The sequence below is a fragment of the Panthera pardus genome, unplaced genomic scaffold (assembly GCF_024362965.1).
Source record: "Panthera pardus isolate Hobbes unplaced genomic scaffold, ASM2436296v1 HiC_scaffold_11, whole genome shotgun sequence".
Lineage (NCBI taxonomy): Eukaryota > Metazoa > Chordata > Mammalia > Carnivora > Felidae > Panthera > Panthera pardus.
Window position 1 is genome coordinate 102,886,870 of NW_026526666.1, and position 26,046 is coordinate 102,912,915.

A 26,046-nucleotide genomic window follows, 5' to 3' on the forward strand; every position below is an offset into this window, starting at 1 on the left:
GGTGATGTCCCCCTGCGGCGACGGAGGCGGGACTTTGGACAGTAATCCGGTGCGGCCCCAAGGATCTTGTGTGGTGACCCCCCGCTCCGACCCCAGCATGAGGGTCAAGATTGGGTTTCTGGAAGATCTTTGAGCCCTGAGGCCAGCCGCCTGGTGAACAAACTCTTGGAAGATGCAGCTGTGCTGCGTGGCTGAGGGAGCAGGGCTTTTAGAACCCTCGCCACGGGGAATCTGGTGGGACAGCATGGCCTTCAGTGCTGGCTTTGGCCAGGACCACTCAGGGGAAACTTCCGGCGCCCCCGGGATGCTCTGTGCTTGCGGCCGAGGGGACAGAGCAGTAGGAGAGATGCTTCCTGGACGGGGGCGTGTGGCTCTCAAGGTGACCGTGGGGCTGGGGGAACCCAGAGAGAGGGGCTGCTCGCCCGGCTTCAGGCCTGGGGCTGGCAGGGGTCTTTCCAGAGGGAAAAAAGCCTGTGCTGAGATTTAAGAGGGGAGAATGGTGTGTGGGTGGGTAGGAAAGAGCATTTGAGGCAGACGGGCGGGGGTGGGGAGAACACAGCGGGGTCCGCCCACCCTCGGGCTCACCGTCCAGCACAGCCAGGCGCTGGGGGACTGGCTGTGTCCCGAATCGGAGAGGATGGGGCCCAGAGCGCTTGAGCCCCACGGTCCGCCGGGCAGGGGGTGGGGTGTAAGGACCCCCACTCTACCGACCGCAGCTGGGCGGGGGTGGGGCTGGAGTCTGGAGCAGGGAGAGGACGCGCTCTGGGTGCTGTGTTGGCCCCGAGTCTTGGCGTCAGGGGTTTGTTACCTGGGGGAGCCGGAGGGGAGGGGGTGCTGTTCAGTGCAGTCGGCTTCCTGTGAAAGTTCAGCCACCTTAGCAGGTAATTAAGGCCCGGCTGCACTCAGCCTGGGTGAGATCCATAAAGCGATGAGGTGACAGCCTTAATTAGCGAGGCCTTTTCTTCATAAATACATATGGCACTTAATGAGCATCAGAATGGAGCCTGGATTTGCAGCCGCTGCTGGCCGTGAATCTCGCGCACAGGAGGAAGCAAGGCGACTCCCCCGGGAAGCGCGTCTCCCTTCAGCAGCCCCGCCTGTGCCCGGGATCCTGGGCTGGACGGCTCACTGTAGACTCCTGGCCTCGGGGTCCTGAGCTCCCGAGACCCGGCGCTCTCATCTGCCAGAAAATGAGGCAACAAGCGAGTGGATTGGCAGGAGCCAGCTTGGCCCCTCTGGGTGCTGCCCGTGGTCATTTCCTGCCGTCTCGCAGCATGGGGACCTGGGGAGCAGGGACGGTGTCACTCACGGTGGTGGGCAGTGAGCGCCGGTCTGCTGATGTCACCGGTGTTGGGGGTGAGGAGGCACAGTCCAGGCGTGAAGGCCTTTCTGGTGGCTGGCATCTCGGCCCGGACCCCCTTCCGGCCAGGCCCAGCACTGCCCTGCCTGAAACCTCAGCCTCTCTGTGCGGGAGGCACCCCCATACCTACGAGGGGCCGCCCGCCTGTCTTGCCTCCAGGATCCCGGGCGAGCCTGGTAGCCTGTCCTCACGACATCAGCTTCGACTAAACCGTGAACTTCCGCGCCATCAGAGGTGCAGCCTGATGGGGACCGTGTCCGGGAGCTGCCTCCTTCATCAGCGGGTACAGCAAGGCGGCCCATCCGTCCCGTGGAAAGACAGACAAGGCGCTCACATGAGCTACAGCACGGAAGAGCCTTGAAAACGTGGTGCCGAGTGAGAGAAGCCAGACCCACAAGGCCACGTAGCATCTGATTCCCTCCACATAAATGTCCAGAATAGGCAAATCCAGAGACAGAAAGCAGATTAGTGGTTGCCTAGAATTTGGGGGAAGTGGGGAGCACTGCCAAGGCTTTTTTGAAGATTAAGTGTTCCGGAACTAGGTACAGGTGATGTTGTACCCCATTGTGAATGTGCTGAAAACCACCTTAAAAGGGTGAGTTTTACGTGTGCAAATTCTGTCTGTTGAGAGAAACCGTGCAGGGGTGTGGGGCAGGGACGCCAGCCGGGCCGGGGAGAGGCCTGGTTTTTCTGGGAGGGAGAGGCCAGGATGCTGGGCCTGAGCCTGGTGGCCCCGGCCTCGCTCGACCTTGGCTACAAGGGGTCCTGGCTGGGGTCTCTCGGGCCGTGGCCCCCAGAATAAAATTCAGTGGAGAGAGTGCAGGGCAGCGGCCCCAGAGGCCTGGAGCATCCCCGTCTCTTCACAGGCAGACTGGACCCACGGACACATCCCCCCGCCCCAGAATGCAGGGACCAGCCAGCTTGACTGGGGGGAAGCCGGGGTCTCCCACGGGCACCCACCTGGAAGGAGCCAGTGTGATCTTTGTGCTGTCCGGGCTGGCTGATGGAGTTGTCCCCGGTAGCGACACTGTGTGCACATCACTCCCGCTTGTCATTCTCCTACTGTCCCCTCCCCAGCAGGAGGAACATCAGCTTCTGGAGACTGTGAGATGAACTCACGGGCAGCACGTTCGCCCCCTACCTCCCCAGGATGGACGGGACTGGGAGTCTCTGGAATCATCCACGCTGGAGTCGCCTCGGTGAGCTCTCTGTCCCCAGCGCCTGTGCGCAGGGCTCAGAGCCTCTGGCAAATGTCCCCCCTGGCTGTGTCCTACCTGGCCACCCGTGTCCATGTCTCCGCAGAGACACATCAGTGGTCCAGACTTAATGAAATGTAATGGGGTGGGCTTGACTCTGGCTTGCTTCTGAAGAGAATTTTCCTAATTTTATTTTTAATTCTCTAACACGCATGAGCTCAGCTCATGGAAATTACAACCGTAGCTTCCCCCTCTGCTACCCAGCCACTGCCTTGTGTGACCACTTAGGACAGAATTAATGGCACCAGCCTGGTCCTGCTCAACTAACTGGCTCTATGGAAGCCAGCGATTAAGCTTGGTAGCCAGGCAGACGCCACGACTAGGCCGCTGAGGGGCTCCTGGGTGGGCCATTCTCGGGGCGGGGTGGGGGGAGATGTTTCAGCACCCGAACTGCTAACTTTTGGATGTCGTGGGTCAATAAAAATAACTTAAAAAAATGCCAGAGAATCAGTTTGGAATTTCTAACTTATTTGCTAAGTAAGGGCATTGAAAGAATTCCTTCTAAACCTGGACTATTCTGGCCACGCTCATTTCGTAGAGGAAAGGATATGTAAGTGCTCAGAATGAGGACAGACACACTCTGGAAAAAGGTCCTGTAGATAGGGCACGCTAATCGGAATGGAGAACTGCCCTCCATCACTCCCATGCCCCTTCCTAGCTGGGCTGCCGTTACGACAACCCCACACGGGGCTGATTGACAACAGACTCGCATCTCTCACAGCCTGGGCTACCGCTGCCCTCACCCCTTCCCTCACCTTGTCCCGCTGGCCCTGCTGCAGACGAAGTCCCAGGGAACCTGGGGTCTGATGGCAGGGGCAGGCTGAGGAGGGAGGAGAGGGCTGCGAGGCTCCCCCAGGACTTCTGCAGGGGTGGGGAGGACAGAGCTGTCCTCTCTGGTTCCGAAAGCGAATTGATTTTCTGTGTGGTTTTATCCTGTTTTCTGCCCTCGTGCTGAAAGGTGGGGGCCCAGACTTGGCTTTCTGGGCCCCAGGCAGGCTGCAAGCCCAGGGGAAAAAATGAGACATCAAACAAGGCTCAAAGAGGAACCTGGCTTCCCTGGGCCAGGATCTCAGTTGGGATGCGGGATGCGGGGGCTGGATGTGGGGGCTGGGTGCGGGATGCGGGATGCGGGATGCAGGGGCTGGAAGCTGGCTCTCTATGGCAGACAGCCTGGCTGGGTGCATCTGTCTGGACTCACAGCAACAAGGGGCTTATCAATACTGCATCTCGGGATCTGCTCGGCTGCCTGCGGGGAGAAGTGGGGGCCGGTTAGAGATTCTCTCCTAAGTGGGTGGGGGGAAGGAGTGGGGCAGATCCTTCCAGAAAGGGGCTCGACAGGAAGGGGCTAACCAGAGGAACAGCTCTCCTTGCTCCCAGGAGTAAGCAGAGGCTTGGCTTAAAAATGTTTTTGGTGCCTGTTTTCTCCTGTAGGATTCCGATGGTTTCCTGCCTCACATTTAGGTCTTTCATCCATTTTGAATTTATTGTTGCGGACGGTGGAAGAAAGTGCTCCAGTTTCATTCTTCTGCCTGTCACTGTTCACTTTTTCCAGCAACGCTTTCTCAAGAGACTGTCTTTTTTCCATTGGATGTTCTTTCCTGCTTTGTCGAAGATTAGTTGGCCATACACTTGTGGGTCCATTTCTGGGTTCTCTATTCTGTTCCATTGATCTGAGTGTCTGTTCTTATGCCAGTACCATATTGTCTCGATGAATCGGTCAGAGAAAGGCAGATATCATATGCTTTCACTCATGTGTGGAATTTGAGAAACTCAGCTGATGAACACAGGGGAAGGGAAGGGAAACTAAGATAGAAACAGGGAGGCAAACCATACGAGACTCTTAAATACAGAGAACAAACTCAGGGTTGCTGGAGGGGAGGTGGTGGGGGGATGGGCTAGATGGGTGGTGGGCAATTTTAAAAAAATTTTTCTGTATTTTTGAGAGAGGGAGACGAGCGTGAGCGGTGGAGGGGCAGAGAGAGAGGGAGACACAGAATCCGAAGCGGGCTCCAGGCTCGGAGCTGTCAGAACAGAGCCCGATGCGGGGCTCCAACCCAAGAACCGTGAGATCGTGACCTGAGCCAAAGTCGGAGGCTTAACCGACTGAGCCACCCAGGCGCCCTGGGTGATGGGCATTAAGGAGGGCACTTGCTGGGATGAGCCCTGGGTGTCATATGTAAGAGATGAATCACTGGGTTCTACTCCTGAAGCCAAGACTACGCTGTATGTTAACTTACTTGAATATAAATAAAATGAAATAAGAAAGTTTTGGGGAGGAGTTGCAGGGCAGGAGGCCACAGGCCTGCTGGAGCCGGGGTAAGCTCCAGTAAGGGGTATTGGAGCGGGCGGGAGGCGTGTATGTGAACAGGATCTTGCAGAGGCTTTGGGGGAGGAAACCCCACACGTGAGCCTCAGGGACTCAAGGGCCAGGGCCACGACCCCGTGCTTGGCTCCCCCTCCCCTGGGCTCTGCTTCCCTTTCCCGCCCCCGCTTGAGGCCAGGGCCTGATCCAGCCCCCCGGAAGCTGACGGGGACAGGTCTGGCAGAAGGGTGAGGCTGCGCCAGTTGGGGACATCCCGCCCCCGCTGGGCACAGACCCGGCTCTCAGAGCTCCCTGAGGCCCTGCCGCCTCGCCTGACAGGGAATCTGAGCAAATGGCTCAGCTCGGCTCGGCTGCCGAGGGACAAGGGCTTGCCAGTGCCCTCGGGGACAGTGACGTCCTCGGTGGCTCCCCAGAGCCCGGCCAGCGCCTGGGGTTGGAAATGGAGCTGAGTGTCCAGGACCCCGCGGTAGGGGCCCCAGGGCGGAGCCAGGCTGCCTTTCCAGGGGCGTTGTGTCACTGTGGGAACCCTCCCGTTCTTGCGGAGGCTCCCGCGTCTGTCTCCTGGAGGGAGGGCTGTCGTGCACACGGTCGGGGACTCCATCTGGGCGGGCCAGCTGGCCCTTCACGGCTCGGGCCTGGGGGGCCCGGAAACTAGGTTTCCGAGAAGACAGAGTGGGGGCGCTCTCCCTGGCCTGGCGGGGAACCGTGAGCAGCCAGTTCCCGCGGAGGCCTTTCCTTGCCGCAGACGGCCAGAGGTCACGCCATAGCACCCAGCCGGCGTGTGCACCTCTTCTCCTCCGGGAGCTGACCGTTCCTGCACCACTGTGCACCTGCGTGTTTCGGAAGCCGTGTACCCAGGGAGACTTGTCTGTTCCCTTCAACCACTGAGTGATGTCTGAACGCCTCTTCTGTGCCAGGTGCCACTCTGGGCCCTGGACATAGGGGACACCGCAGACCAAAGATCTTGTCCCCACTCGGTGAGTGCCATGTGCGTCCTGCCTCCACATCCCTCCCCCTCGTCCCCAGCCCCATCGTCGTGAGCTCACAGCCTGAGACGCAGCTTTGTGATGCCCACGCCGAGTGGGACTCGGGGCTGGGCTGCTTGGGAGAAAGCAAACAGCTAAGTGTTGGCAGGAAGGAGCGGGCAATCGCTTCTAAACTTGGGGTTCTCCGTGCCAAGTTGCGGCTTGGCGTGCCTTCAGGCATTCTACGTTCCCAAAGGTTTGGTTAAAAAAAATTACTCAGTGACACTAGTTAAAGAACAAAGTAAGGCAGGCTTTGCGCCGGGGGCGGGCTACCGCGATAGGTTCGGTGGGGTTTTGCGGTGGGGGAGAGGTGGGGCTCAATTCAGAGCACAAAATGGGCAAGTGGGGATTTATAGCCACCGAGAAGGGTGGGGGCAGTGGATGGAAAATCACCAGGAGGAAACAGCAGGAGTGAGGGAGACGCGGGCTACACCCGGGTGATCAGACACCCCCTGGAGATGGCGGGTGATGAGGGACCCCATCAGATATGGAGGGTAGGGGATTCTGGCTAGACTGACCTAGCAGGATTCTTACTCAAATTAGACGGTGGGGAGGTGAACATGGAAAGTCAAAATCAAGGCCTGGTTGAATAGGGCTCGGAGGAGGGGCGCCCGGGTGGCTCAGTCGGTTAAGCGTCCGACTTCGGCTCAGGTCATGATCTTATGGGTTGTGAGTTCGAGCCCTGCATCGGGCTCTGTGTTGACAGCTCAGAGCCTGGAGCCTGCTTTGGATTCTGTGTCTTCCTCTTTCTCCCTTCCTTGCTCTCCCTCTTTCTCTCTCAAATAAACATTAAAAAAAATAAAAAAAATAAAAAAGTAAAGGGCTCAGAGGAGCCTGTAGAATTTGGTCAAAGACAGAATCTTTGTCACGTTAACAAAATGGTGGTTGTGCAAGGATGTTGAGACCTTCTTCCTGTCCTCTTGTACCTCGGGGCGACTGAGGCTACCTCCGTCATCCTGGTCTGGATGTGGACTTGGGGCATGGTATGGGGACACCCCTTCTCTCTGCACCGGCCCCAGCTGTTGGTTTCTGACAGGTCTGGCTGGATTGTGGATCGAGTCTGTGATCTGGGGAAAAAAGCAATGTCATCGGCCCATTCAGACATCACACACCATCCACCGCAGCCCAGGCGGGAGCCGGGAGGCAGAGGGACAAGGTTGGGGTGCTGCCCAGGCTCCGGGTTTCACTTGCTCAGTGTGTGTGTGGGGGGAGGAAGTTCGGGGTGGGTAACGACGCAGGAGGAGGGCTGTGTTTGAGCTGGAACGAGCAGACATACGGGATGATGCCCGCCTCCCCTGGGCTCAGAAGCGGTCCTTGCTAAGCCCGGTGTTTCCCTCGTGCGGCTGAGCCGAGGGCAGGGGAGACCCAGCGGGAAAGCCCTCAAACCTCAGGCCCATCCTCCCTGGTGCCCCCACGGGGATGCTCCCGAGGGACACTGGCAAACGCGTTTGAAACTGAATTTCCGACACGGCCGTTCCGAACCCTCGGCGACATGGGTGCCACCTGGAGGGAGCTGTCAGTGGGTCAGGGGACTCCGAATCGGGCTTGCCTACCGGCCACGTCAGCATTCTGAAGCAATCCGTCTGATCCTCCGGCCCCAGCCGGGTGTCCAAGGATTCTGTTCAATTCTGACGCGGACTACCTGGAATTAGACCCCACAGTGTAAGAGGTCAGTCCCACAGACTGTCCCCTCTTCCAGAGGCCAGTCACACGGCCCAGACCACCTGTACTTCTGACCAACTGGCTATAAATTGGGGGTTCCCACGACCCCCTCTTCAGGTTCGATAATTTGCTTGAAGAGGTCACAACACTGAGGAAAGTGCTTTACGTGGGTTTACTGGTTTGTCCTGAAGGATACAGCTCAGAACAGTCAGATGGGAGACATGCATAGGGCGAGGTGGGGTGGGGGGTGTGGACACCGCCTTCCCCACACCTGCACGGGCTCCCCACCTTGGAAGCTTGCCAAACCTCATCATTTAGGGTTTTTATGGAGATTCCACGATGAAGCCATGCTTGATTAGATCATTGGTCGCTGGTGATTGAACCCAAAGGTCAGGGGGTGGGGTGTAAATTCCAACCCTCTAATCCCTGGGTTGGTTTCCCTGGCAACCGGCCCCCACCCAGAAGCTACTAGAGGTCCACCAAGAGTCACCTCATTAGGGTAAACTCCTGTAGGGTTGAAAGGGGCTCATCATGAAGAATAAAACATGGTTCTATTACTCAGGAAATTCCAAATTCTACCACAGCCGGTTAAGGTGGTCGTTCTGCAGTCCAATGACTCAGGATCCCCGGCGTCGCCTGAGCCACGAACTCTCATTGTGCTGTGTTGTGGCATTTGCCTCTGTGTGGGCCTGTAGGATTTCCGTTCGCCTCTGCGAAGCCCCAGGGTAGCCCGAGGCAGCCCTCTTTGGGACTAGAGAGACCCATCGTGCAGCGTGGTCACGTTGGGTGTTTCCACGTGCTAGACCCTGTGCTGGTTGCCGCTTTACCAGGCCCTCTTACCGTCACCTCTGGGAAAACCTAGGATTTGGTCATCTTGGGTGGGGCTTAGCCACATGTTACCTCAAAATGGATTCATCCAGGGTTATTCCCTGGAAGGGCCTTTGTGAGACTAGCTTGGTCCTGACAGGTGCATGCACCCCTGATCTTCTCTGGGCACCCTGGGGTCACCAGGAATGACCCCAGGGCACATCTGAAGGCCAAAGCAGGGGGAAATATTAAAATCTTCCTTCTCTCTGAGCAGCAGCTGCCAATCCAGACGTCCCTCGTGACTGGGGTCCAGGTGGCAGAGCAACCTTGTGAGAGCTTCCCCTCCGCCCCCGTGCGGCTTTGCCAGCTCTGGGATGATGCCAGGAGCGCCCTTGACACCTCTGAGCCTCAATCCCTCTTGAGGACCCAGGGAACAAGACCGTGGCTGCCTCGGACGTGGGTGTCCAGGGAGGATCCCTAATATCAAGCCGGCAGCCCAGGCAATGTTCCTTATTCTTTTTACTGTCATTGCCCGCAGGCCGGTGTCTGTCTGCCTTCGTCTCTGCTGGGCCTGCAGTGCCTGGAGATGGCCTGGCTCGTTATCCTCAGCCCCAGCATGGCTGCCCCAGCCCGAGAACCGCTGAGGGAGAGGGCGGATGTGATCTTTCAGGCTCCCCAGTAGCTCTCCACACACACTTGGACAGGAAGGCCCTCACTCCATCACGGCTCTGGGTCCCGAGGCACAGGCAAGCTGTTGGTGCTGAGCCTCTGTTCAAAGGGTGGGTCTTGGTGGAGGGGGAGGGAGGATTTCCCAGCTGGCATCTGATGGTGGCGCTGTTGGCTCACACCAGGCACCGGGCCAGCCAGCTCTGCAGGCTCCTGGGCCGGGGCCAGTGAGGGAGGGGGGGAGGCTAGGGCAGCCGGTTGGGCAGTAAGTCCTCTCTTTTCCAGACAGCCCTGCAGGTTTCCTGGCCCGAGTCCACCACTGAGTTTTGTTGAGGTCTCTGGCCTTCCTCGGTGGCAGAGAGGACGGTGGCTGGACAGTGGACAGGGGAGGGCCTGGAGACCAGGACAGGGGCAGGGATGGAGCAGCTGGGCGGCCCTGGCTAGGGAGCCAGCATCGCCGGCCTTGACCACCCCCCAGCCTCCTGGCTTTTCTGCAGCCTAAGGTCTTCCTTGTGCTGGCTTCCTGGCACCCTGGGGATAGCTTAAGACCTCTCCGTAGCTGGAAAGGGGGTCTACAGTCAGCAGCTGATGGGTGGGGAGGGCAGCGGATCAGGTCAGCAGCTATGGTTTGATGGTTGGCCTAGCCCAGCTCTGGGTGGCCTGACATCCACTCCCCATTCCTGAGACGGTACCTGTGGTTGTCAGAAAGGCTCTGTTGGGGTATTCTGCCTCTTGCCAGGATCTTTCTGGGGCCCTAGAGGACCCCTCAGTCTTCCCTAGAAGCAAGACTGGGTACTCTGCTGGCTGCATGCCTGGCATCCTTCCAGATTTCTGGTCCATGCTGGGAACTTTTGTAAGTCAGTGGGAATTCAACAAATATGAATGGAAGCCCACCCATGACCCGGTATCATGTTGGCACTCAGCAGTTTGTGGAAAAGCTGGGTGATTAACTCCTCACTAGGAGCTGGGGTATGGGGCTTGGGCCTGATCACTGATGCAGGCTAGTAACCTTGGACCAGTGGGTTTTCTTTCTAGGCTTTGGTCTGGTCATCTGGGAAGTGAAAGAGTTGAACACGATTCATTTCTTTTCTGCCTTGGGTTTCTGTTCCCCTTGTTAAGTTTCCTAATTTTACCCATTACCTTGGTCTCCTGCCTAACATGTCCCCTAACTTCTCCTGGTCATCTTGGCCTAAGAGCCCACCCCTGTCTTGGGACCTTGTCTTTTCCCCTGCTTCATTAACACCCTTACCACCACTGTCATCATCATGATCAGCCAGGTTCTGCCCCAGGCCACCAAGTTTGCATCACCATCACATCATCATCATCACCATTATCATCACCACCACCGCCATCATCACAGTCATCCCCAACATCAACACCATGATCACCATGATCACCATCATCACCATCATCACCACCATATCACCATCATCACCACTATCGGGCAGGTTCCTCCCCAGGCTACCACGTTTGCATCACCATCATCACCATCACCACCATCACCATCATCACCATCATGATCATCACCCTCTTCAACATCATCATCATCATCATCAGCATCAGCTATCATGTTTGCATCACCATCATCATCATCACCATCATCACCATTATCACCATCATCACCACCACCACCATCATCACCATCATCACCATCATCACCATCACCATCATCACCATCATCACCACCACCATCATCACCATCATCACCATCATCACCATCATCGCCATCATGATCATCACCCTCTTCAACATCATCAGCAGCAGCAGCAGCATCACCTATCATGTTTGCATCACCATCATCACCATCACCATCATCAGCATCATCACCATCATCACCATCATGATCATCACCCTCTTCAACATCATCATCATCAGCAGCAGCAGCAGCTATCATGTTTGCATCACCATCATCACCATCATCACCATCATCACCACCACCACCATCATCACCACCACCACCATCATGATCATCACCCTCTTCAACATCATCATCAGCAGCAGCAGCATCAGCTATCATGTTTGCATCACCATCATCACCATCATCAGCATCATCACCATCATCACCATCATCACCATCATGATCATCACCCTCTTCAACATCATCATCATCAGCAACATCAGCTATCATGTTTGCATCACCATCAGCATCATCACCACCACCACCACCACCACCATCATCACCACCACCATCATCATCATCACCATCATCACCATCATCACCACCATCACCACCACCACCATCATCACCACCACCACCATCATGATCATCACCCTCTTCAACATCATCATCATCATCAGCAGCAGCAGCTATCATGTTTGCATCACCATCATCACCATCATCAGCATCATCACCATCATCACCATCATCACCATCATGATCATCACCCTCTTCAACATCATCATCATCATCAGCAGCATCAGCTATCATGTTTGCATCACCATCAGCATCATCACCACCACCACCACCACCACCATCATCACCACCACCATCATCATCATCACCATCATCACCATCATCACCACCATCACCACCACCACCATCATCACCACCACCACCATCATGATCATCACCCTCTTCAACATCATCAGCAGCAGCAGCAGCAGCAGCTATCATGTTTGCATCACCATCATCACCATCATCAGCATCATCACCATCATCACCATCATCACCATCATCACCATCATGATCATCACCCTCTTCAACATCATCATCATCATCAGCAGCATCAGCTATCATGTTTGCATCACCATCAGCATCATCACCACCACCACCACCACCACCATCATCACCACCACCATCATCATCATCACCATCATCACCATCATCACCATCATCACCACCACCATCATCACCATCATCACCATCATCGCCATCATGATCATCACCCTCTTCAACATCATCATCAGCAGCAGCAGCATCACCTATCATGTTTGCATCACCATCATCACCATCACCATCATCAGCATCATCACCATCATCACCATCATGATCATCACCCTCTTCAACATCATCATCATCATCATCATCAGCATCAGCTATCATGTTTGCATCACCATCATCACCATCATCACCATCATCACCACCATCACCACCACCACCATCATCACCATCATGATCATCACCCTCTTCAACATCATCATCATCATCATCATCAGCTATCATGTTTGCATCACCATCATCACCATCATCAGCATCATCAGCATCATCACCATCACCACCATCATCACCATCATGATCATCACCCTCTTCAACATCATCATCATCATCATCAACATCAGCTATCATGTTTGCATCACCATCATCACCATCATCACCATCATCAGCATCATCACCATCATCACCATCATCAGCATCATCACCATCACCACCATCATCACCATCATGATCATCACCCTCTTCAACATCATCATCATCATCATCAACATCAGCTATCATGTTTGCATCACCATCATCACCATCATCACCATCATCAGCATCATCACCATCATCACCATTATGATCATCACCCTCTTCAACATCATCATCATCATCATCAGCATCAGCTATCATGTTTGCATCACCATCAGCATCATCACCACCACCACCACCACCACCACCGTCATCACCACCACCATCATCATCATCACCATCATCACCATCATCACCATCATCAGCATCATCAGCATCATCACCACCATCACCACCACCACCATCGTCACCACCACCACCATCATGATCATCACTGTCAGGCAGGTCCTGCCTCAGGCTACCACGTTTGCATCACCATCCACCACATCGTTAGCGGCAGCAGCCCCATCACCATCTTTATTACAGCCTCTGGGCTCATTTGGCGATTAACGAATGACTCAGGTTCTGGAATCAGACTTCTTGGTCTCATTTCTGGCTCTGCCATGTGCAAACTTGGTGGCCTTGAGCGTAACCTGCCTCTCCTCATTCTACCCTCTTGTAAAATGGGGCTGATGCCAGGAGCCAGAGGAGGTGGAACATGTCAGGGACTTGGGAAAGGCCTGGGCATGTAATAACAATTCATTTTTCTTATTGAAATGATCCCCAACGATCTTGAGAGGACACAAGGTGACTCATGGAGGTTGAGGCACTTGCCCTATACATATCGCCATTGACATTGGGCCCGCTGTCAGAAGTCAGACCTACCACCTCCAAGGCCATGCTTCTCACGATGGGGCTTACAGCCCTCCTCTCAGGGAGCTGCATATAGACATCCCTACATCTTTGCCTTGAAGCCTGTCTTGAAACCGCAGAGATGCTCTGACGGGAGAGAGGGCCGTTGACTTTTCTGGGACGTGCTGGGACGAGTGGAAGGTGTGTGGGTGACTTGTTCTGGGGCAGTGAGGGGGCTGACGGGAGAGATGGGAGAATAAGACCGACATTTCCTCGTCCCTCTTCCACCCTGTTCTTAGTCACCTGCTGGAGATGGGACAGGTCAGGAGAGAATGTACGCTCCCATTTCTAGCCACTGTCACTTTTCCTGTTGGTGCCATTTCTGAAGGAAGCAGAGGGGGTCCTTGGTAGCAACAGACCCCTGGAACTCAAGATTTGAAGGACACCCTTTTGAGGTGTCAGGGCCTTTTTGAGACTGACGAAAGCAATGGGAGCCAGCCCCTGAGTTGGTCTTCTCTGATATCCACACCCCCGTGCGGTCCCCGCCCACACTACCTAGAGCTAGCCTCTGCAGACTGTAATGTAACATACTGAAGAAGTGATAGACAGTGACTTTTGAGGCCGGGTCACAGAAATCATCTGGCTTCTGCCTCGCTCTCTCTTGGATCACTCTGGGAAAAGCCAGTTGCCATGCTGCGAGGACACTCGTGCAGTCCCTACTCAAGTGGATCCAGATGGTGTAAGACCAGGTCTCCTGCCAGAAGCCGGTGAGAACGGAGATCTCCTGCTAACAGCCATGTGAGTGAGCCAGCTTGGCCGCTCTCAGCCCAGCCCTAGGACGGCCTTCGGATGCTGCTGCCCCAGCCGACAGCCCCACTGCAGCCTCGAGAGAGATTCTGAGCCAGAACCACTCAGCTAAGCCACTCCCAGATTCCTGACCCACAGAAACTGTGACATAATAAATGTTCATAGCTGTTAAATTCAGACGATTTGTTAATGCTGTCTTAGATAACTAATAAATGTGGCCCCCTCTCCCAGAAATGCACTTAACACCCACTTTTGCCAGCACTTTCAGGACATTCAAGGAGTTTCTGACATCCAGGAAAATCAGGCTAAAATTCTCTGCCCTCTCGCAATCCCTCCAGGTGTGGAAGCAGACACACACACAGCATGGCAGCTGGGTTCCAAGAGTGAGCTCCCGGAAGGACCAAACACGGGTCCTGCGCATTTCAGTTATCCAGGAAGTTCGTGAAATGCACGGCTAAAGTGAAATGAGGTACCTGATCGTTTAAACATTACTGAAACAGCCCTACCTGGGTAGTTGCTGTTTGGGCCGGAGCATAGCTAATAAACTTCATCTCTTTTGGACAAAACATTGTGAGCTTGAAGAGTCTCAAGTCACATTCATTATCAGTAAAGTGGAAGTCGCCTCATGGTCACCGTTGCGATCTGTCCCCCGCGTCACTGCCAGCACCATCATTGTCACCACCATCACCATGCTCTTGATGTCACTGTCCCCATCACCCGCCATTGCTACCATATCACTATTACCCCGGCCACCACCACCACGATCGTCACCCACCATCACCACCTCCCCAGCCACTGCCGCCCAGCACAACCCTGTCACCCTAACCAACCACATCCCTACCACCGCCACCAGCACGGCCACCCTCTATCAGGATTTCTCTGAGCTTCAGATGGCATAAAAGCCCCTGGTGACCAACAAAAGATGATATTACTTGGCAACGATGATTTTTTATAATAAAGGGAGCCCCACTTGGGAAACGAATCCTTTTCACAGAGACTGATAGGGGTGACTTCTCACAGCATAGAATAATTTGCAAAAGGAGTTCTTTCAGCAAGCAGCCTGACCTATGCGTTTCTACTGCATTTCTCTCACCCCAAGGGTCTTCTTGTGGGAACTCTGGAGAAGCGAGCCATGCCTCCAGCCTCCGACATTGAGTGCTGAGCAGACCCCCACTTCCCCCACCTTTCATGGCCTGTATCACCCTGCGCTGGGCCCTGTGCCTGGGCCTTTGCACTCAAGCTCCCTGAAGAGGACGGACTGGGTTGGGGGGGGGGTGGCTGAGTGCCCGGCCGGCCCCACTCTTGGGAAGAGAAGTCAAAAGGAGACCCGTCTAGGAGCAGGTCAAGAAGGACATCTTTGCCTGGGAAGAAGAAGGTGATCTGTTGGTCTTCCTTCTGGGGAACATTTTATTTGATGCCATTTTCCCTGTTGAGTGGCCTCTGCAGCGCTCACTTCGAGCAGCGGAGCTTTGTAGAGTTGTCTGTTCTTGTAGGCACTGGAGTGTTTCCTCTGGCCCTGCTCACAGAGCGGGCACCACGTGCTGGAGAGGTCTTGGATGTGTCCTGCCCTGCAGAGTCGCCGTCCTGCTCTCAGAGGCTACCCAGACTAGCTTGTTCTTTGGGATGCTTGCCCTGCACTGACCGGCCTGCCGCCACTTTGTGTAGAGTTCTGGCTTCCTGCTCTCCCTTCTGAAGGAGAGCTGGTCCACTCCGGCCAGCCAGAGGCGGCACATCTGTTGTTCTGCTCGTCTGGCATTTACTCCCCTCCCTCCATTTATTTTTTCTTTTGGCGGGGAGAATTCCTTTCTCTACTCTGCGTGTGGGGGGTCGTATGGACTAGACGCCCCCTCCCTGCTTCGTGACCCTGTTCTGGGAGTAAAGATGGCATCCAGACCTAATCAGTTGGACTTTTCCTTTGGGCTTTGGGCTCTCAGAATAACGGAATGCATGACTCCCCTTGACTCAAGGAGCTTTAATCCTGGCACTCTTGCTAGAATTGTTTGCAAAGAGAAAATCTCTTTATTCTGATCTTGAACCCAGCTGAATGCAGGCTTACATCGTCACGGGCTAGCTTCAGGAGCGGGCCTGCCTGGGAGCGAAACCGGTGGGGAGGGCAGAAGTGAGCAATACAGAGGGAAACTGAGTTCCGATGACATCATTCCAGTGCGAGGCGTCAGCTGTTTCGGACACGTCCTGGAATTGTCAGTGACATGAGCCAAAAAGGTCCCCTGGGATGGTTGAGCAAGTTTAAGTTGTGTTTCTATCCAACTGAGAAGGTCTTTAATTCAGCCAGGATCCCTCGTCTGAAGAAAATCACTGTCATTTGGAGGAAAAGCCTCTAGGCATCGAGGAAGCCATCCTCTGTGTTTCGAAAGATGTCAGAATAGTTTCTGTCATGGACCACGAGCGCTGGTGTTTTCCTTCTCTTTGTTCTCTGGGACTTGGGCTCCTGCCCAGCCCTGGCCATTCTTTGGGCAGGACTTCAGAGGACAATGGCAGTGGCCAAGTGTAGATGAGGCCTGGCTCAGGGAGGCGGATCCTGTGGCACCTGTGGTGGGTGCTGGGAGGTGGCAGGTGGGGGAGGAGGAGTAGAGAAGACCACTTATTTGCTTCTCAATTTAACCTTTGATCTGGTTTGTGAATCTGATGCCCAAAGAGCCTGTACATCAAGGACTCAAAGATTTCTTTGTTAGAATCTAATGTCTGTGTCTTTTCTAAGCTGATAATTTGCCATTAAAATATTCGTAGGGAACCCAAAGGAAGGAACCCTAAGTAGGGAAACAAGAATTAAATGATCTAAATCCACACGTGCCTTTTCTTTCTCAGGACCCTAAATCTATCATCACCCCTCAATTAACTCAACCTCTCAATTTCTTCTTCTTCTTCTTCTTCTTCTTCTTCTTCTTCTTCTTTTAATGTTTATTTATTGCTGAGAGACAGAGAGAGACAGAGGGTGAGCCGGGGAGGGGCAGAGAGAGACACACACAGAATCTGAAGCAGGCTCCAGGCTCCGAGCAGTCAGCACAGAGCCCGATGCGGGGCTCGAACTCACGAACTGCAAGACCATGACCTGAGCCGAAGTCAGACGCTTAACCAACTGAGCCACCTGGGCGCCCCCACCTCTCAATTTCTGAGCAGCACACTAGTGTGGGAAGATCCCAGAGATTTGTGGGGTCCACTCACAGAGAAGGAATTTTACCCCATGATTGTTGCAGAAAGAGGTTTATTATGGAGTATTACATGGCTTCTTAAACTGTTGGGGGCGGGGAGTGGGACGCTGAAGAAACAGATTCCAGTGTGAGCTCTGAGGTACGATCAGGAAGTTGTTTCCATTAAACTGGGGCCCCCTGATACTACTGCAGGCTCTGGCACCCAGAGGCCCCTGCTCTGAGCCCCACCAGTGGAGCACATCCCTGCACCCTTCCCCAGAGCTCGGGTCGTGCCCGCCTTATGGGAGCGCATTCCACTGACGGTAGAGCCTAGACCACACCTGGGGGTGGGCTGCAGGGGATTCTGGGAGAGGTAGTTTCCCCCCCCTCCCCCCCCCCCCCCCCCCCGCCCAGTCTCTGCAGAATAAGCCCTGAGGAGGCCGAAACAGACACCAGCAGGCGGGCCTCAGGCATCTCATGGTCTACCCTCTGCAGCCAAGATCCCCTGACCCTACTCCTTCCCAAATGCCAACTCCAGAGCAAACAACATGAGCGACCAGCTGCTCCTGCATGATGGAATGCAGACATCTGTCATAAAAGTCAACTGTCCACATCCTTCCCCGAAAGGAGGACCCAAGTCCCACCAAATTCTAAAATTAGCCACTGACCACCCACCCAATTTAAAGTAGTAGGGCAAAGAGAGGGAAAAAGGAAACCCAAGACACCTTCTCTTTATGCAACTGGCCCGTCAGCCATCTCGTCGGTGTTTGTAACTTTTCCTTCCACTGCTGTTCCCTGTTCTTTGATCCTCAGCGAGCGCCTCTGCAGGGCTAGGCTCCCAACCTGGAGGCTGACTCACAGCTCTATCCCTGCTGGCTCTGAGCTCCTGGTGGTCCCACCACTGTGGGGCTACTGTAGACTCGATCAACCCCATCACAAGACACTCCAGTAACAGGAAGCAGCTCCCCAAATCGTGTGGCGTCTAGAACACTCCCTCTACCTCCATTGAGGTGAGCAGCCTTGAGTTTCAGCATCAGTTTCCCGGACAACGTTCTCTCTTGATCCAGTGGCACGATGAGCCCCAGATGGCCAAGGGGTCCTTTCTCTTCATCGGATGCATTGCTGTGTCCTCCAGTTAGGTCTTCCTTAGGGCACCAAGGCCTCTAAACTGGCAGAGCCTGGAGTTGTGCAGACACGAAACAAACAGTCATCGGGTGCCTACACCCAGTGTTTCCCTGGGGGAGTGTTGCAGGGTACTTGTGGGCTCAGAGTTCACCCCGCATCCCACAAGGTGGCGCTCACCCTGATGTGTCGTCACCGGCTTCTATCCAGCACCATGACTGAGTCTTTGGAAGGTCCCCTATCTCACGCCATTACTCTGGAATGCCATGTTTCTGGGTGACAGGTGCAGGGTAAGACTGGTGCATTCCACGTGCCACACCATCGCCTCCTTTTGTGTGTGTGTGTGTGTGTGTGTGTGTGTGTGTGTGGCAAGTTCCTTTGCCAGGAGCCACGCTGTGTGAGGTGGCACGGAAGGCAGTCGGCAGGTCTATAGATTTGCAGAAGCATGGTGAGCGGGGAAAACAAATCTGTATTCCAGATAAGTGTCTGTTCCAGGGAGGCCAACTGGCTTTCCCATCTTTGATGGAAAGAGCCTGGTTCCCCAGGGGGTGTGCTCCCATCGGGGCTCAGCTGACACTTCTGCTGCACTTGGGAGGGTGGTGGTGGAGCTGCCTTGGGAGCGGAGAGTGGGCCGTTGACATTTCCCATAATCCCCATCCTTGCCTCCACGTCTCTGTGTCCGGGAGCCCGATGAGCTCACATGGGGGTGGCCGGGGACAGAGGCTCACTGGCATCTGCAGAATGGGTTGGCTGGTCCACCTGATTCTCGAGAGCCTCCCCTGCAGTGGGGACCGGGGCTCATTCTGAGAGGCCCAGCCCCCACACTCCTCTACCCTTTCTCTTCCCAGGTGTAACCCCTCGGCCAAACCTTTAGACGTTCCCACATTCACTGGGCCTGTGTGCTCTCATTTCTCTTTCTGGGACCCAGTGGAAAATCAGCTGTGCTGCTGGGGTTCTGCCCACAGGGAAGATTTCCCTTTGCCAACCCACTTTAGGATCCTCCCGGGGGAGAGCCTTGGCACAGCGACATCTGCTTTTGGTCAGTGCCGGCATTTTGTGCAGAGGCTGCAGACTAGGCTTTTCCTTCCTTAGTCGGCTGGTCGCGGGGAGACCCCCGGGTGGGTGGAAGGAGAGGTGGCCGCACCATTGGAGTAGCTGTGAGTTGCCTCCTGATGCGATATCTTGGGTTTTCAGGACCTGCTGGCCTTGGTCTTTTGTTTGTGCCTTAGATGGGGCTGCTGCTTGGTGTGGCCCAGGGGGTGGGATCCCATCCGGTGACACTGGGTCCCTGGGCACTCTGTAGGGATCTGTGCCTGGCTAGAAGTACAGTCTCCGTTCCGTCTAATAGCAACTGAGACACAGTTGTCTCTAAAGGAAATCGTTGTTTGCTGAAGAGGCTGTGACTTCACTTCAAAACCCAAGGGACAGACACTGATTCTCCATACAGTCTCCCCATCTGCCACAGACACTCTGAGCCCTGCCAGATCTCAAGGATCTTAAGAGCCAAGAGGAAATGCTGCTCGAGCCACAGCCCGGACCAGCTAGCGAGCTTCCTCTGGCTGTGAGCCCCAGTCTTGCACGGGGGAGAGGGGGGCCTGTGCCTTGTTTTAGTGGGAAGCGGCAAGGTATAGCAACCTCTTTATTTTCGCCATTGGAGGGGACATCGGAACATACCCCGGATCAGGTCCCTGAATTTTCAAGAGGTTTATCTCCTACCTTCTGGCACACCTGGGTCTTAGCAAGGTTTAAGAGGTCTACCCGGGACTTCTTGCTCTGAGACCCTGTTGCCATGGGGTCATCCATACAAGGACACCAGCACCCCCTAGGGGGCCCTGGGGGTGATGAAGGCCCCTATGGATGGAATTAGGACTCTGAGACAGAGAGCTGATGTAGCTCCAGGTACGACAATGACATTGTGTGGCTGCCTTTGTCAGGGTTCAGCAAAGTGGATCTAAACGTGACAGAGGAAAAAGCACGTGCCAGGTCAATAGCCAAGTATCAGGCACTCCATCAAGGGGACCACCCTGGGGCAGTGACTGCAGTCACCACGTGAGCAAGTTTGTGATGGCCCCTGGTTGCTCTGAGACCCACTTGTGTTCTGCGTGGATCCATCAGGTGGGCCTAATGGGGGTGTGACAAGGAGACATAGGAATATGTCTCTGATGGTGACACGGGACCTGAATCTCTCCAGGGAGGCAGGGTGGCTCTCATTTGCTCTGGGGGAGGAAACGGTAGTCCCAGAGCCTCGGCCTTGCTCCTTCCTTTCATAACGACTCTCGCTGCGTGGGTTGGGGCCCGTGTAGGATTGTGCCAGTCTCCGTGCCTGTGTCCCCCAACCGCACTCTCAGAAAGTGCAGAAATAGCCGGTGTGGTTGGTGAGCCTGTGGGCTCACCGTGAGACAGCTGAGGCTCAAGTGTCAGGGTGTTGTGGCCTCCCCGGGCCCGTATGCTGACGGGGCCACAGTGGATCCGGGGTCTCAGGATCATCCTTAGCTCAAAGCCATGTCCAAGAACGCCCAAGGGCTGGGTATTCTCTCCTGCGTGGGCAGCGCACCGGTCCCTTTGGGGAAGGCTAAGAAGCTTGACGGGACACACGTGTGGGGCTGTGTGAGGCCATTTGTAAACAGGGCCATCGTCCCTCGTGCGCACATCCCTTTGCAATGTGACTTTGCGGCAACTCCCATCAAGAGGTAGAGACTATTTCCTTTTGAATCTGGGTGGCCTTGTGACTTCCTCTGGTCAACAGAATGTAGTGTAAATGACATTGTGCCAGTTCGGGGCCAAGGGTTTCAGAAGCCTTAGTTGCTTCTATTCCTTCCCTGGCAACCCCGCCTTCTCCATTGGAACCAGCCCTGCCGGCCTCCTCGGGGATGAGAGGCCACAGGAGGCAGAGATAGGCCAGCTGGCTGAGGCCCCAGGCCTCGTGAGGGGCTGGCCAGGACGAGCTGAGCCTGGCCTAAGAGGCAGAATTTCCTAGCTGACTTCAAGACTCATGAGCGATAGCAGTGTTTCAGCCACTCGGTTTTCGAGTGGTTTGTTACGCAGCAGATACACGTGCCGACCCCCAGGGGGCCCGGCCCCCTTTTCATTCAGAGGGCTCGGGGCTGCAATGGGGCAGTAACTACTGCAGTGCCTCAGGTCAGGCTCCTGTTCACCAGGCCCGAAGGGCTGATCGAGCAGGACCGAGGCAGGCTGCCACCTATTTTAGCCCCGGGGTTCCGTGATCAATCGCTCGCTATCAGCGAGCGCTAGGAGTGAAGCCATTCTGGTAGGCATTCTGGCTGGGCCGCTCACTGGGGTCACCGTACCCCCTGGGTTCTGGGGGATGAGCGCTGCTGCTCTGAGATCCCAGGGCAATCGCATCACTGGCTCCCTCTCCCCACCGAGCTCTATCCTCAGGGGCCCGAAAATCCGTCGCTCCCTTTAGGCGTAGTCGGGTCCCCTAGCCAATTGAGATTCCACTTCTGGTGCCGGTTCCTGTGAGGCTCAGCGTTCAGTGGGAGAGAAAAGATCTATTTCACTTAGTTGAAGTGTAAAGGGATTCACTATCGGGTATTAAATGGTTTCAGGAACCATCGGGAGGCCGGAAACAAGAGATTCGAGCTGAGTGTCCTGGAAAGACAGTCCGCCACGGAATGCACCGGCCAGGTGGAAGGACAGGAAGCTGCCCAGGAGCCGGCGGGCCCACTCACCCACCCAGCTCAGGTCAAGCCTAAGTCCTGCACAGGTGCATGTGATCGGTGGAATCTACAGCTCAGCTTGAACTCAAGCTGCAAAGGGTTCTGGGAAATGTAGTTCTTAGCGTTGCAGCTTCCATAGTCCAGGAAGGCGTGCTCCAACTCTGAACAGATGGAGAGAGCCAGCGCCCCGTGGCCACACACAGCCCATAATCCCTGGACACTGCGCTTTCCAAAGGGTGGCATGGGCTACATACCACGTTGTCCTGATCTCCCACCCTGCCGGAGCAGGGGGGAAGTTGGCCCCTAAAACTCAGGACAGAAGGTAAGAGGTTAGGGCCGGACTGCTGTCAGCATCTTAGCTACTGCTCACTCCTTAGCACTGGGAGCTTCTGCGACCTATCAAGTTTGCCATAAATTCACGGGATGCGGATTTTGTCACTCGTATCCTGTCAAGCGTGTCTTTGACTCTTTTTTTGCACGGGGCCCATAGCTTGGCTCTGAAGGCTCTCTCTCCCCTGGAGGCGTGACCTTGGTTACTTCTTTTCTGTGCCTCATTTTTCATCGTCTGTAAAATGGGCACAATCATATTACACACTCTCTGGAACTTATATGAAGATTAAAGTAGATAATATTTATAGAGGCCCTAGCACATTGCTTGGCAGAGAATATGCATTTAACAAATGCTGGGTTTTGTTTATTATAATTATTGATATTGTTGACGTATCTGTCCTACAAATACTAGTTCTACCTCGTTGCATTGCTGAAGACAAAATTCTCCTACATATGCACAAGAGCATGTTAAACTTTAATTGACTTTAGTAAGGGATGAATTAATGAGCTAGCAGGAAGTTAAAAGTAGCTGATTTGAAGAACAAGTCAGGGGCAAGTCAGTGGGGAAAGGCAAGCTGAAATGAGCTGAAATAAGCTTGCTAAGTTAGATTCAAGACCACTTAATGGCCTACAGAGCAATAAAAAGATAACCTTCGGGGCCATTTTCTCCACTGGAAACATAAAACCATTACTCTTTGCCGGTTTCTACAGGTTAAAACCCCTAACTTTCAGGGCTGCGGAATACTTGGGCTCCTGGCTGTTGTGCATTGTTAGGGAAACAAAGCTATGCTCCCCAGAGAATCTGATGCCCTGGCAGACTGAGGAAATGCTCTCGCAGGATATCGGCGAGTTGAGTGGTCATCATATTTCCTTTCCCCAAATTTGGGATACGCTTTAATTATTAATGTGCGCATGTGAAGTTCCGACCCATCATAAAGATACGGAGGAAACAGCCCTGTAAGGTGGGTGGCTGATTTTGCCGTCTCTAAGGGGAGCCCGTGCCTTCTGGCTTCTGGGAAAGGAGGGAGGTGTTATTGGGAGGGATGCGTCTGTGTGGGTAGGTGTCTGTCCTGTGTAGGTCGGCCCCTGGACGGAGACAGGGACCCTTTGGTTCCCATGAAGCCCTCGTTTTGATGGATCGGGGAAGCAAGGACATCAGAGCTGCTGGCCACCCTGCTGGTGAAAGAAAATCGGGCAGCTGATGGAGGCATTTTCGACTTTCTTCTTCCTTGGTCAACTTTCCAACCAAGATGAGCCTATTCATGGCACCCCAAGGCCACTTGAACGTGATTTGGAGAATGTGGGTATGTTTACATGAGACATCCACAGAGGCATCTGACACAGGGCCGGTCACACAGGGTGTCGAGTTGGGGGATGGGAGCTCTTAGGACAGCATACTGGTTAGGAAGCCTGGACCCCTGCCTTCTGCCCTGGCCCAGCAGCCCCCTCCCTGCAGAGCCCCAAGAGAGACACTTAAGGAGGCAAAGACAAGCACAGCAAAACTTTGGTGGCGGCTGCAGCCCTGGTGTGCCGCCTGTGGGTCTCTGGCCGGCTGGGCTCTGGGTACAGAGAGTGCCATCCTCTCCCGACCCCTCAGACCTGAGTCTCAGACTTCGCCACTGGGCTGGGATGAAAAATACGTCTGCCAGTGTCATTGGGAAAGCTGGGGTTCATACTTAGAGGAACAATGCTACCCAGTCACACCCGAGAGCGTAAGGTGTGTGGGCAAAGGAAGCTCCATAGGTGTCCAGACTTCTGACCTGTCGGGTGAAGGCGTGGGGAGCCCGACCCAAACCTCAGTCGTTTCTGACCTTCTGCACAGTCTTGGCCATATCCGGTTAATACTGGTACCGTATCGTCATTATAATTCTTCAGACGGACTCGGCGTTTCAGCTAAATACATTTCTTTCCAAAGGGAAATGTATGTATATCATTGTCCCAAATGAAACACCAGAATCCGCTTTTCAAAAATAGAAGGGTAACTGTAAAAAGAAACTTCGGGAAGCGAAAATGATGTTTTTTATCTGCGGCAAATACTGGCTTTCACCTGAGAGCAGCTTGTGTTGTGGTTTTTCTTTCCTTTTTCTTCCCCTCCTCACCGCCCCTGCCCCCCCTCCCTTCCCCCTCTCCCCACCTCTCCCTCCCTCTCTCATTAAGGAGGGAAGTCAGCATGTTTAGAGAGAGCTGCTGAGGTTTTCTCCTGGTCACTCAAGCTCTCTCTGCATGGGGGTCTGGAGTCGGTGTCATTTAGAGCAGCATCTGGGCTTGGCTTCTCCACCCAAAGTCTTTTCTAAGCCTTTCCTGTCTCACCCTTTGAGGAACTTTCCCCTCTCATCCTCCCCTCTTCCTCACACTGCTTTGGGGGAGACTTCCTCTCAAGAGGAAGAGAGAGAGAGAGGGAGAGCGAGAGAGAGCAAGTGAGAGAGGGGAGAGAGAGAGAGAGAGAGACGCTCCCCCCCCTACAGAGAGAGAGCCCCCCCCACCCCCCCGCAGAGAGAGAGAGCTTGGCTGGGAGCTGCTTTTCTCTATCTGTGCAGCTCTCCAGGGAGCGGGTTGGCTTCGGGGTGCTTTGAGACACCCCTTTCTCACTACCACCTCGCTGGCTTCCTTCGAAATGGTTCTGCTTTCATGGCGACCCCCCACCCGCCCCAAAGGCATTCAGAGACTCAACAGCAGCCTTCTGTGTCCCTCTCTCCCTTTCTTGTTCACCCTGGATGTTTTGGCACATTTGAGGTAAAAGCAGATCAGCGTTACAGCCCTTACTTTCTGAGTTGGAAACTTGATTTCCGACGGACATTTGCAACGTGCGGAGATCATTCTCATTCACAGAAGCCGCCAGTGACTGCGCTCCTGTCGTGTGCTAGGCTTTGAACTTAGTGCTTTGTTGTCTTGTTAACTCCTCTCAATAATCGATGGGGGGAAGTATCACCCCCATTTTATGGATGGGAAAGCTGAGATTCGGGAAGTTTAATACCTCCTCCAAGGGAGCCCATCTTATCGGAGCGGGAGCTTAGATTGGTACCCAGGACTCTCCAGTCCCAAAAGGCTGTTTACTTTCCACAACAGTGGTGGGTTCTCACACTTTGTTGAGCCCCAGAAACACGGGTAGAGTGTGCCACTATTTACCTACCTTGATCCCGTCTCCAGTCGCTGGGGCGGGGGCGGGGGCGGGGGGTTAGATATTTGCACTTTAACAGAGATATTCTGCATAGATCCTGCAGAGATAGTCTGATGCCTGTCCAGGTGTGCTGGCCAGTGAATCACGCCATGCTCCCTCTTTCCAGGAACACACATGTGGCCGCTTCTTTGTGGTCACCTGATCTCCTGGTTTTAGCTTTCTGAAAAGTAAAATGAGGTCTTCATATGGCTGATTTCTAAATGAAATTTCGAAGTGAAATTTAGATTGGAGCAAAAATAACATTTGAATGAACCAATTCTTCCCCTCTTGAAAACGTCTGGGAAATGTCTGTATCAAGGTTTTGATAAAAAATTTCCCCATAGAATGGATACACTGCTGTCAGTATTCATAGAGGCAAATCTAAAACATTTTATGTATCTCCGTTACTGTATCGGATAACCCTGAAGTCATCAGAGAAAGACTGGACTATTACTACAGAGGAAGACTGTGTGCATTAAAAAATAAATAAATGAATAAAAAAAAAGACGGGCGCCTGGGTGGCTCAGTTAGTTGAGCGTCCGACTCTTGATTTCATTCAGCTCAGGTCATGATCTCACAGGG

The 26,046-nt window shown here is 54.3% G+C and overlaps 2 long non-coding RNA genes across 2 annotated transcripts; both read left to right on the top strand.

Annotated features, from left to right (window-relative positions):
- Window positions 1-829: 829 nt before the first annotated feature.
- On the top strand, window positions 830-23,340 carry LOC128775917 (uncharacterized). Its single transcript, XR_008420900.1, has 3 exons — window positions 830-1,735; window positions 2,438-2,559; window positions 21,867-23,340. It is a non-coding gene; the product is annotated as an uncharacterized LOC128775917 (long non-coding RNA).
- On the top strand, window positions 12,948-16,831 carry LOC109274010 (uncharacterized). Its single transcript, XR_002083382.2, has 2 exons — window positions 12,948-14,495; window positions 15,126-16,831. It is a non-coding gene; the product is annotated as an uncharacterized LOC109274010 (long non-coding RNA).
- Window positions 23,341-26,046: the final 2,706 nt, after the last annotated feature.